The sequence below is a fragment of the Leptinotarsa decemlineata genome, unplaced genomic scaffold (genome assembly GCF_025532065.1).
Source record: "Leptinotarsa decemlineata unplaced genomic scaffold, Ldec_3_MD MMD2_tig00000035_RagTag_RagTag, whole genome shotgun sequence".
NCBI classification, from domain to species: Eukaryota; Metazoa; Arthropoda; class Insecta; order Coleoptera; family Chrysomelidae; genus Leptinotarsa; species Leptinotarsa decemlineata.
Window position 1 is genome coordinate 4,265,386 of NW_027412540.1, and position 13,750 is coordinate 4,279,135.

At 34.1% G+C, this 13,750-nt stretch overlaps 1 protein-coding gene across 1 annotated transcript in view; it reads left to right on the forward strand.

Moving 5' to 3' along the window:
• LOC111506190 (limbic system-associated membrane protein) overlaps positions 1–13,750 on the forward strand; it is a 1,118,878-nt gene that overhangs the window by 132,966 nt on the left and 972,162 nt on the right. The window lies entirely within an intron of this gene.

The window sequence follows — 13,750 nt, forward strand, 5'->3', positions numbered from 1 at the left end:
TATGAGTATAAGTATAATGAATACTCCTTACCTTATTTTTGATAAATAGAATGAACACAGATGATATTATTTTTCTTCACGACACAATCCGAATTTCTACTTATAAAACACTTGTTATCGTTTTGAAACTATGTAACACTATTATCTATTCTCACCTCAAATACTATTAAAAATTATACTATAGGAACATGGAGGAAGATTGCGTCTGCCTGTGATACTTTGGTTGGTTTTCTATTAAGGGGAAGTTCCGAGGTTTCTGACCGGGGTATCCCCGTAATTGCCTCTCAACGCCAAGCATTGTTGCCAGACTAAATAAAAATGAATGATCAGAAACGACAAAGATGTGAATTTTTTAAATAATTATTTTGTAATTCAACATAGTTTATCAGAAAAACAAATATTTTTAGGAATTTTTCATTCATATGCTTTCGTGCGCCGAAGAGTTAAATACCTTCAGGTTGAGAATTTTCTAATGTATTATCTATTAAAAAACCATGACGTATATGTATTTTCCATACTTTTTAAAAATTATTTTCGGATTTGAGGCCCCAGGCCTTTGCACCGCGAGACCGTGGGCGGTGGCCCACGCCTTACGCCGCCTCTGAACAAAGGAACGAACGAACCAACCGGAGCCAAGCTAAATAAAACCGTTTAAAAACGTATGAATAGTGGTTTGTTTGAGCCTCTCAGAATTTATCCTGTACTGAAATTTATTTTCATGAAAGTATGTTTACCTTTGCTGGCTTGATTTTCTTGAAATTTCATTTTCAGTTTTGATACTTTACCGAAATTCAATTTTTCCTCCCACTGGTATTTCTATTTCATTGAGAGGAAATTCTGTTCATAACAACTAATCGTCTTCATAGTTTATGCTTATTTCTACAGTATCATCGTCGTTCTTTCTTCCAGCTCATGCGTATCTTGAATCTCTCCCAATTTCCCAAGATTTATTATCAAAGCCTCTCAATACCATCAGCCACGAACAAAATTTTTGTAAAATGTTCAGCTGAAACACCTCTTTGCTAATATTCAAATCACTGAATAACTGCGTTGATAGCATTGTGATAAATTGTGATGGTGACATTTGACAAAACTTTTCAAAACTAGTTCACTCTATCACGGAGTTCTGATTACCACCACAAAGAAATGAAAACTTTCATATCCAGAAAAGACATTCGTTGTAAAAACTTTATCACACGCATCATACTCAAATGGCACGTAAAAGGTTTATTATTGAAATATACAATGGAAACATGGAACGGAACATAAACTGAAGTAGCTATTTATCTTGTTCTATTTGTCAGTTCGTAAGAACGCATCAATCTTTATGAGAAAACAAAAATAAATCACGCAACTCGATGATGAACACGTTGTTAAGAGGAGTGATATAGGAATCTGCTTCTTTATTTCAGTTGTTTTTGTTGTATCTGTCAATCTATCGGAATTTATATCATTGGGAATGATCGAAGAGGATAGATTTGGGATAGGAATAGACTAGTGTTCGTTCTTGTGTGATCTTGATAAAAAAAATGTGGAAACCTTCCAATGAAAGGTAGGAAGTAATCAATTCCAAAATAAGTAACTCTATGTGATTTCAAATTTTTAATTATGATGAATCCCTAGTTCGATTGGATTAATACGCGTTCACATTTGCAGGACATTTCATTCATTTTTCCTTTACAATTGATTCATTTCAAAAAGGAATTTTTTACATTTTAGAGAAGGAAGAAATCATGTATCCCAAAAATATATCGTTTACCTCTTCACATAGCATTCAGATGAAATATACATCTTCAGAAAATGCTTTATTGGCCAACTGATAGTGACCAGCTGAAAAAAGATTGGGAAAGTTCTCCATCGGGAAAGACAACCTCTCACCCTCACAATATAATAATTGAGTTTTGAGTCGATTCATAAAACTACAAAAGATAACTTATGCAGAGTTTTCTCAGTGAAAATTAGATCAGGGGAGTTTTCCTTATATTATAATCTTTTTTTAATTGTCTCTATTCAACTTGATAAAAAAATTGTTTGAGGGTGTTAAAGGTTCTCTTCTATGAACTTAAAATTTTCATCAAAACTTGTGTTCCCTTTTTCAATTTGAAGTTCTAGATCTATTATTGAGCTTTCTAGTACCTACTGTTCGGAAATATGCAAATTATATCATCATTTACATCGTACCACTACAAGAGATGAGAACTTATCCAGCATTGCAGAAGTTAATGAATCGACCTAACGACTCAACTCCATTCTTATATCAGTCACTTGATAGATTCCATACAGTTAACATCTCTGTATTTACGAATTTTTACCAATTGTATCTTTTTGAAAGTGACTGCGTGAACGTTGATATATTTCATTACACATATTTGTATAACGGGTTACATTCAAAATAAAGATCTAAGAGTGAAATACTATGTCATTGAAATACGATATACAGGATGCATCTCAAATGATGATGATTACTTGTCATATTTTATGAATAAAAGTTTATATGAATGTGTGTCGTAACTTGCTCCGTTTCCAAGTAATCAGGTATCACAGTTTCACTTGAAATATGTTTTTTTTTTTATTAATAAATCACAATTTTTTGCCGATTTCCATCAAACCACGTGTGTTTGTTATGAGTAACAAGGAGCTTCTTTTCTTGAAATCAGATTTGGAATATCAATTCCATTCAATGCCATAAGTTATCTCAACCTTGCTGGGTTCCACAAGTAATGAAATCAGAAGTAACAAACTTGTATCCCTATTTCGAAACATATTGAATACGTTCTATTGTGGCAGAAAGAGGGTTGCTGCGGATACAAAATAGGTTATCTTGCGAGGTAAGATTTCAAATATGTTACAGAATAATATAGATTAAATAATTGAAAAAAAATTATATCTAGTGCATTTGTACAAAAATTGTATTCAAATATGTTCTGCCAATCAATTATTCTATCCAATGGAAAAATGAAAATTGAATAACCAGAGAAGTACAATGTTTCTTACCATAAATATCAATCAGGTAACTTTCTGTGATGCCACTGGAATGATTATCCGTAATCTTATTCCATGAAAAAAGCATCTTGTTACTGCTAACAAACACACCTAGTCTCAAAAAGAATCACAGGATTTTCAGTTATCTATCCAACAATATAGGGTGTTTTGAACTTTGTGTATTATTCATTGAGAAAATTGAATTTGCAAATTTCATGATGTATTTGCTAAAAGTATGAGCTGGAATGGATTTCTCTCAAAATGTTTCAGAATTAGAAATGATAATCAAAATAATAGAAATATTTTTGTGCCAACAGGACGTAGCTATACTAGATTTAATATCGAAGAAGAGTTTTTTCTAATAGGCGGATCTGTGGAACTGTGTGCCCTGCCCGTTCCCTTGATTTGATAATTTTTGTGGCAATTGTAAACCTAAATTCAACTAAAACAGAGCAAACATCATCATTGAAAAAAAAAGAATTGGGCATGAAAATAGAAGAATCATTTGTGAAACGATACAGAATATGTTGAAAGAATTTCAGCACCACATTTATTATTGTTCAAACGTAAGGGGTCCAAAAGTCTTATAGAAGTCAATGACAGTTTTGAAAGTACGAAAAATGTCGATTCAAAATCAAATGTGATGTGGGCCATCCCCATTTTGGACAATTGTTTGAAGTCCATTATATCGAGTGCTCAAGAAATATTGCAATGATCCATTCCTAGAATTCCTAATTCTGAAGATCTTCCTGAAACACATTAGTTCACTAAAGTCTATTGGAGTTACCTCGGGAACGCGAAAAATAAATTTTGTGGAAGTTGGAAAGTGCAATAGAACTCCTTACAATAGAAGACATTTAACAAGTAAGTACACAAGCTATCTTTGTATCTCGAATAAAGCGAAACGAATTTTAATCTAAAGTTTGAAGAGGGCTTGAAGTCTACCTAAACTTTTCCCAGACATGCTATAAACAATCAGTATCTAACCTGATATCTCGTAAGAAGTGGGATCTGCCAAAGTACTTGTTTCTATAGTGATATTACAATCGGGGAAATATTGCCGAGAAAACGAATTCATTTGTTTCGGGTTCACGGGCGGAATTGGACTTTTTCAACTGGAAAATTTGATAACGCCTTTACCAACCCACGAAGAGGAACAATTACCAATTTGAGTTCACATCAGAACAATCATAATTGAGGTGTCAATAGAAATTTTGAAAAAGTGATAGTATTGGAGGAATTTGAAATTGCAGGAATGTTCGATTTGTGTCTCTTATTGAAAGATTTTTATTTATCATTTTTCTTGGAGGATCATCAACAGTGAAAGAAATGAAATTTGTCAAATCACTCAGAATTGCTGGACTGTATGAAGATGTGAGAATAATCTTCATGCAGTCATTGTTAACTGTGGTTCTGGCGTTCAATCTGGTCAATATTACGCCTTGGTCAAAGACGAAACGGACTGATTTAAGTTTGACGATAGTCGTATCACTGAGTGTTCTGGCGATGTATTGAATTTATTGGAGCCTCTGGAGACACCCTACATTTTGTTTTATGAGAGAAAGGACATTGGCAGATCAAGATCTTCAGATGATGTGGTGCTGCAGGTTTTTTCGGGTTTTTCTATAGCTCAAAAAGCAAATGCGCCACTGAAATCAATCAAGTCGCCCCGGAGCGCCAATTAATTTTTGTTGTTGTTTCATAATTTCATGATTTGTAGTTTGAAAGTGTTATATATAGCCTACGATGATTCAGTCGATATTTGTTTAAACAAGTAAACTATTTTTCGGTATTTCCCCATAAACTAGAGATATTTAATTCAAGTTCCCCTACTTGCTACATACTCAATATATCAACTGTCCAAACTGAAAGTAACTCGTGTCTATAGAATTAAATAGAACTTGTTGTATTCAGAGTATTTTCGGTGACACTCGACGGGACTCGTTAACAATTCTTGGTAAACAAATCATGTCAGATACATTTTATAGATAACACAAGAAAGTCTTCGGTAGAAAATCATGAGGCGACAAATCTAGTGACCTTGGAAGCCTCCTTTTTTCAATCGAATTCTGTGGCATATGTTGATCTTATGCTGAATTTTCCTTCTCGAATCCAAACAAAAGGATAGTGAAAATAATTTTCTTCAAATAGGCTCTCTGGGGACCCTGTCATGGGTGTACTTAACCATATACATATAGTACAACAGTTAATAAGTATCTGAAGAGTTATACACTACTCATACTTCAGTTCAACTTTTCAAATCAAATCCATTGTTAATTATAGAAATGTTTCTCATAATGCAAATTTACAATAAAACACAACAAAGGTAACGATAAAAAAAAGACAAAACTACAACCGTAAGGGTTTCGTAAAAACCAGTCTTGTCTTGAAGAAAAACAAGCGTTTAGCAATCCGAATAAAAGTAAGCCTATTCTTTCTACTCTAGATAAGGAAATGTATCAGTTTGGACCATCAATTAGGTAGTTCATAGAATATCTGCCTATTTTCTGAAAGTAGTCATTTTTTAAATTTTCTTTTCAAACAATTTTTCCCGTATTACATTTTATATTTTTGACCTCTATATATGTAAAATATTTTTGACCCACTGCTTTATTCGCCCTAGGCTGATCGGCTGATATTAAGGCTCTTGTATAAGAACGATGATTCAGTTTCATGGTGTATTGTTTTTGTTAGAGATAGTAGATTTAGAAAATTTCTGCCTGATATCTAGAATTTGTAACTGGTGGTATAATGCATCAGAAGAAAAACGAGAAGGTTCACGGTATATTATTTCCAGGATTAGTTTTTGTGCATTTTCAAGAGTTCTGATAATTGTTTTCTTTTCTTCACCCCACCCACTCATTCCATATTGCAGCAGCAGAGATTCTACTAGTGCATAATAGACAATTTTGAGTTCTTCAAGCAAAATAATTTACGAAATTTATAAAATTTGACAATTAGTCCTCGAAGTTTATTTTCAGCTTATGAATGTGTATATCCCATCTCATCATAGAGTCTATTAAAATACATAAGTATGTACACCACTGACAATTCAACATTTTGATTATTAATTCTAATGACGGAAAGTAACTTTCATATGATGTAAAACTAACTGCATTTGTTTTACTGAAAGTCACTGTGAGTAAGTTACCATTGAACCAATGCATCATCTATTTCAAATTCCTTTCTGCAATGTCTTTCACGTCCGTCCAGTTTTTGCCCTTATAGATGACAACTGTATCATCAGCGAACGATATTATAGTATCGACAGTATTCAGAGTGAGGAGTTGATTTAGATAAATATTGAAAAGTATGGGTTCAAGTACGGTGGCCTGTGGGACACCGCAAATCACACTCCTCTCATTACTGACTGCAACCTTAATGTTCACTCACTGTTTCCTATATTTGTCGAATGATATTTATAGAGATTCTGAGGTTGAATTGAAACTTTGACGCATTTCCTGAGAATGGTCCTATTTTTCTTTTTGTTTGGCTACCCGTGAAAAATTTGTATCCATTTCAATAAGATTTTTTGTGATTTGAAGTTTGTAATCGATAGTGGTTGTTATGAATGAAAGTTTTCGTGGTAACTACTATTTACACTCTCTGTCCAAGAGAATGAGGGTCACCGTATTCAAGAAACATTTTATGAGTATTGAGATTTTCACTGAACATCGTAAGAAAATTAGAAACCGTGAAAGATAAAAAAAATTGAATGTGGAAAAATTAGACTGTTTCAAAGATATTTGAATAGAATCGAAATTGGTTGAATTCATTTTTTATCTGAGGTTATTCAAGGAGATATCAGATTTTGTAATAATATATCCTCTCTGTTGAAAATATCCACTTTTCAATACTTGTAGTTATAATTTCTGCTCCCGACTGAATCAAGGGAGTATTTCAAAATTATTTTTTTTCAGTACACAATAGTTGCTCAAACTTATTTCATTGTTAAAGCACCAGTAGTTACTAGTAGTAACTGGCAGTTATTATTCAACAATTGTTTCAATAGTGTTTTGTTTTCAATAGGTTCCATTGGAAATTGAAACATAAAAACCTTACTAAAATAGACTTCACTGTAATAATGAGTTGGGTAACTCAATGGTAGGAAATATTCGAATTTATTATTGAAAGCGTATTGAAAAAAACATTTCTATGCCAGATTTCCACTTGACAGTTTACGAAACCGCGACACATGTTTTGCTATGTAGTAGCATTTTCAGGCGTCATGTTATAATGACGTTATAGTGGATTTTCATCAAGTATCGGGTGATTGTATCATATTTCCTTTTATAATTTATAATTATATAAGTGCATGAGCTTCGCTAATTTATGTTTGTGTTAACTGTCTTCTCTCCAAAGAAAGTTGGCAATTATTTCAAACTATTCTCCCATTTCCAAAGTAATTTCACTTGTACACACTACAGAAATGGATAATCAGAATTCCAAGATAAAGCACCCTGATATTTTTCTGGCAGTGATGTCAGGAACACAAAAGGATTTGTATGAGTCCTCCAAAAAGAACAAAACTGCAAAAACTCCGACCGGGAAATGAAACATTTAATCGTGAGAATCCACCGACTTGGGATTTCGGATTTAATTACATTAGGGCCATTTTAGAGAGCACTTCTATCTTGTATTAATTGCGCTATAAAATAAAGATGCGAATTTTAGTTTGAGCGCTCAGTTGAAAACAGAGATTCAATTATCATTTATTTTGCAATGGAAGAGTCACCTTAATCCGGTATAAGTTTCAACGGTTATATTATTGTTAAACATAAATTATTGGGATAGAGGGCTTAGATGCAATTCACACTGAAAAAGTACTGTTTCATTGAAATACCAGTTAATATTTCATTGAATATAAGCTTGAATCAACCATCAACTTTTGAGTGATGTACACTTATGGTATATAGTATAAGAGACATTTAGGCAAATACAGGTTGCTTCCAGTTCTGCATATCTTTAAAAAAAGGCGGTCACTTCCTGTTGAATGTTTCAGTTCAGTTCATTAAGTTCTACGCAGATCATATGTGTTACAAAAAATATAGGAGTAACCTATATGATGAAGTAGTCGATTTCGATAACATTTTCGAAGAAGCTTCAGAACTATTTAAAACAAGATGAACATTCAGTATTTCTGCTAGTATTTTCTGAAGGCCAGAGGTTAGGTTAGGTTAGGTCAGGTCAGGTCCAAAGTGAGTGTATCTATTCGACCCTCCACTGCAACCCGCAATGGTTTATTGTGGCTCGAACCTATTCACACTCGACCAAATAAACCCAGCTTCCTAACGAAGCCGATAACTTTATATGGTGAGTGGTCTTTTAGATCAGATGATGAGAGTACAGCTCTGTCTAACTCTAAAACCCTTATTCAGTCCTCAGCAGGGCAGGCTCTGCTGTTTCATCATTTTCCAGAGAAAAGCGATACAGCGACTGTCTTCCGACAGTCCGAATCTCTGCATATGATGATTCAAATAACAGTGACCTATAAGAAGGCCTGTTAGCCATCGTAGTTCATCCCTACTGTAGTCCAACAACTATTTGGTATCAAGCTCCGAAGTGTGAATAAACGCCTTGGAATGAGCCAGTTCTGGAAGATTCTGCCAGAGGGAAGTCCATGAATCTTCTTGCCATCCAGGTGTTCAATCTTCGTATGGTAAAGCCTAAAGCGATGCCAATGACAGGTTCTGGTCCGATGAAGCTGCTTGCAGCACCCTCCTTTGCAGCAGCCTCGTTGCCTTCCAGGCCAGTATAGCCAGGAATCCAGACCGGAGACAATCTGTTAAGTCTTTTTGTCGAGTAGAGGTAGGCCAGAGGTAGACCATAACAGAAGCAATAAATTCAAGATAACAATGTTGTGGGTAAGATTCATCACGAATTAATGTAACATATAAAATCTTCGATTTTTTTTAAGAAGCAGAAAAAGACTCAAAAATCATACTATTTGTCTTTTGACGACTGGCCATTCATCATGACGCTGTAGAAAATAACAATGGTAATTTTTTATTTATTTATTTATTTATTTATTCATCCAAACAGGCTGATTAGCCTAATTACATGGATATAACAAAAAAAAACAAAAATTTTAGTTCAATACTAATACATATACAATAAAATTATTACTAAAAATAGAAACATAATGTTTACACAACCTTAATTGCCAATATACCAGAATGACAGGGAGACGTTATTCAGAAATACTAACCAAATAATTTAATATCAATTGGCGAAAACTGTTTTGCGATAAAGTCCAGTCCAATGATATTAAAACACCTGTTTGATTAGCCAATCGGAGCATATATACAAGAGAAGATCTAGATCCATATAAATTTACAGGATAGTTAAATTCAAATGATGAACGTGTGCGTCGCAGCGGTACATTAAAAGGTATTAACGATAGAATTTCCGGACAATTTATTCTATTGTTTAAGATTTTATACAAAAATATCATAATATTCAAACAACGTCTTTGCTGTAGAGATAATATTTTAAATTCTGCTCTAAGTGTTGATGTTCGCACAGTTCTATAATCCGGCCATTTATGATATTTTTTGAAATACAGATATCTCGTGCAATAGCGTTTGAACTTTGTTTTTATTTTTTTATTCTTTATTACTTTTCATTTCCGTTATTTCTTCTTTCTGAAAATTCAAAATATGTTTATCTTTCACCAAAAAATATTGTGTACCACATTCAAACAAACGTTCTTGACTTTTATTTTACCGGAGGGTAACAGCAAAGTAATGACTTTGATATTGACTGCAGTTTCGGCATTCATTTTTTTTAACTCGATATCATTGAAGAATACAAGAAATTTTCATATCTAGAGTACCATTTTTATTTTTTTTGATGATTGCTATTGAAGCGAAACGAAATGATATCAGGAAAAATTGTTATTTTAAAGATTACTCGACTCCTACATAATTAGTAAGTCGGTAGACGGTTGCTATTTTGTCCTACCCGAAGGATTAGTTCAGTGTTCGATGCAGGTTCAATTCTACATGTGGGACTCGAGTGATGAATAATGCGACATGCTCAAATAGCAGGACTCGTGTGTAGAGAAACTTCAGATCTAGAAAAATTGTTTCACTGAGATGAATGTAATAGATATAGGTCATATCCACCAAATCAGTATGTATTTCTTCCAATTGAACAACAAAATAAAAAATATAATGGTGAACGTACTCAACATAATCAAATCTGTAGTTTCCATCAAGAACCCAGGTCATCCAAATGTGATACAAAATTATTAACTCAAGACAGAGGCCACGTCAGAAGAATAATTACAAAAATGTCCATCATAAATGAGTTGTTGCAAAGACCAAAATACATGTGTTCACTTCAAAATCCAATTAAATGATAGTTTTCACGGATCCTTCACATATGCTGCACTCCTATTATGAAGGTGCCACAAAACTTGAACCAAATATTGAAACATTACGAAAAAGCATGTACATCCTACGTGCAAGTATGAATTGAAACTTGTGATTGGTCAACTGAAAAACAAAAATTCCCCTGGTTTGTATGACATCGGGAAGAATATCACTGAAGGATCGTAGATCCCAGCATTCTGTTTTTTCTTGAATTCTGTTTTTCTGTTAACCAGCTATGGATCCCTACGTACGGCAACCCTCAAAAGTCGAAAATTGTGCGAGCCAATGATTAACGGGGTTTAAATTTTACACGTTCAATTCCGAGAATTTTTGCTAAGGGATACTTTCTCTCAGTGTTGAGAAACGGTGTTACCAAAACACTTGAAACTGTATCCAAAACAAAAATCATGAATTTTAGGCCAACAACGTTAATTTCGTATACAGCGAGGATTGTGGAAAAATAATTAAACGAATAACGTAATTTTCACTCTCTGATACTATCAGATTACCAGAATGGATTCAGGGAAAACATGACAGTAGACGCAATGTTTTCATTCCTAGGTGAAATATATGAATCATTAGATAAAAAATTTGCAATACTTTGTATATTTGAAGTATGAAAAATCACTTTATTGTGATATTTTCACTAAACAGTTTCACAAAAATGCAACACGTGTTTCGCCATACAATGGCTTCTTCGGGCGCCCGAAGGTTTGGTACCACGTCTGGTACCAGATTGAGAATAGTGTTTTTCCTGCCGGGTGCTCTTGGGCTGCCAATCCAGTTTTGTACCAGTTTCTCAGGTATTGGTGGTCATCCTACATCATTATTTTGTCATCACCATTATTCCGAGATAAGTCTTGGCATGGAATCAAATTGAATCGGGTTCTCTACCAAATATTGGTTTCTTATGAAAAATTGTAATGTGATGATGTCTACTTTGATAGATTTCCGTGAAGAAAAGGCAAAAGAAGCAGTTGTCCAAATACGTTTGACGAATAATCATGCAAGATTCTCTATTGAAGATGAAACAAAATATTGCAGAATTCAGTAAATCTCAAAATATACTAATCATCCTTAGATGAAGACAGGTATGTTGAAAAAGTCTATGAATTGTGAAAAGACGCTGGTAGATGCGGGATAATACTCACGAATCAGTCTAGGTCAAGATTTTTGTGAATATGGTCTGAGATACATATATACTAACATATATACTAATGGATCTGGCTATTCAGTCTAGTTCAAGATTTTTGTGAATATGGTCTGAGATACATATATACTAACATATATACTAATGGATCTGGCTATTCAGTTTGTGTCAATGATTGCCTCTAGGTTTTGTATTCATAAATTTACTTTCTATGTATTGATTTTCTGTTTGTTGTTCAATATACTCGTACTGTATTGGCAACCAAAAGATAAATGAATAATTCTACATAAACCATTGATAACGAGTACTTTTGAGTTAATCATTCGATCAGTACAAACACATCGTAACTACCATTGCAACTGAATTCGCATACATCTGTCACTTCTTGAGTGAAATTGGATAATAGAACAAAAAAAAGTACGGATGTGAACTTTCAGTTTGATAATGACCAATGCATACTTCAGTATTTACTGAATCACAATATACGTTATTTGGTAACTTATGGGTATCCAAAAGCGGAAAACTATTGTTTTATAATATCATGTTATTTTTGTGACTCTCTTTTCAGAGCATTTCTATTTTGTTTACCCAAAAAATATACTTTATGACACACAATGGATGATAAAGAGACAAAACAAACTTCTAGGCTGTTGCTAAAACACCCCACAGGGTTCAACACTTTAGATATATGAGAATAGTAATCTTGAATGAGGACCTGCAAGCATGAGTCGTTCATATTCATGTGACATTTATTTTTTATTGAAATATTTTATTATGATCCCACCAAAAAAACACACTTTATCAACATTATAAAAAGTTTCAAGAGTTTCAACGAGTGTTGTTTTTTTGTTATAATGCCATTCACATGCAGGGATTTTCAGGATTGTTTTTGTTATTGCTGCCGCTTGATATTCGGAGGCAGGGCCGGTTTTTAACAAAATTGGAAAGCATGAATGTCAGAATGTTCTACTACAAAAATACCGTTATATGGTCGAATATGCAAACTGCCTTGCAATTGTACTCATATCTCTTTTTTTTTGCAAAGATTTCTACATGATAATAAAGAAATACTGATAAGATCTCCAATATTTTTTGTCAAAAATTGATTTCTGAAAAAAAACTTGAGTATGATGAAAAAAAAACAAAATCCAGGTTGGCAGGCAGTGGTTGAAGGAAACCAGAAGTATCAAATACGTCGAACTGCTACTGCGGCAGGCATCATCAGTGGTATGCGCGTTGACTACGAGAACGACGATTTCATCCCGAAGTCTCAGTAACGACTGACTGGCGAGCCCCCACCCGTGCCCCCTCCCGGGTTGAGTGCCCTGAGTTGAAATCTTCTCCACAAGGTTACTGTGTGCACTTCAGCAAGATTGACATCTGACCTCTTCCAGTCGAAAGTCAACCTTCAGTTGAATTTTTGCAAAGGGTCCCCAAAAACGAACCGGAGACGAGTGTCTTTAAATCGCGAGAAAGTTTTGTTTCTCAGTGAATCTGAAAATGAGATGAATTCGAAATCTGGTTAAGAAATTTCTATACTCACCGGAGCTGCCTGATGGCGACTTTCGAGGGTGGTCTCTGGTTCAGACTGACGAGCTACTTGACTCATATTTATAATTTCAGAGGGGGGTTGGGGCAATGGAGAAGTGTCCGTGCAAAACGTCACTCCTGATTGTTTCGCGCTTCTGCTGGGTCGTTCTGATTGATCTACACTGTAACTGAGTTGTCCTGATTGCTTCACGTTGTTGACAGGTATTCTACTTTTGGGATGTCGATCGCAGTTGTATCCCTGTTCTTTTCTGGCCTTTTTGAGTATTGGATAGCACAAGCTCTGACCCGTATACCTTTTCCTCTTCTGTTGGAGTTGTTGGAGTGCTTGTAGATCTCATTGGCCTTCCTATGACGTCGTGTGTGTTAACGTGTTGAAATAAACAAGACTGCAGTTTCTTCATATTTTATTACATGGTCTGACGAATAATTTTTTTGCACAAAAAATACTCAATATTCAATGAAAATGATAGAGAAGTTTTACAACAGAGTAGATAGACAAAACACAGCTAGTCTTCACCACCAGAAACATTGCCCTTATGAAAAGTCAGCCGATATAACTACGCCATTTCAGCATATTAACACAGTAATTTATCTATGTAAACTAGAAGTTTGTCCTTTCTACATACCTCTATGAATTTCTTTATTATAATAAAGTATTTCATACTTCAACAATTTTCAAGTTTTCTCTGAT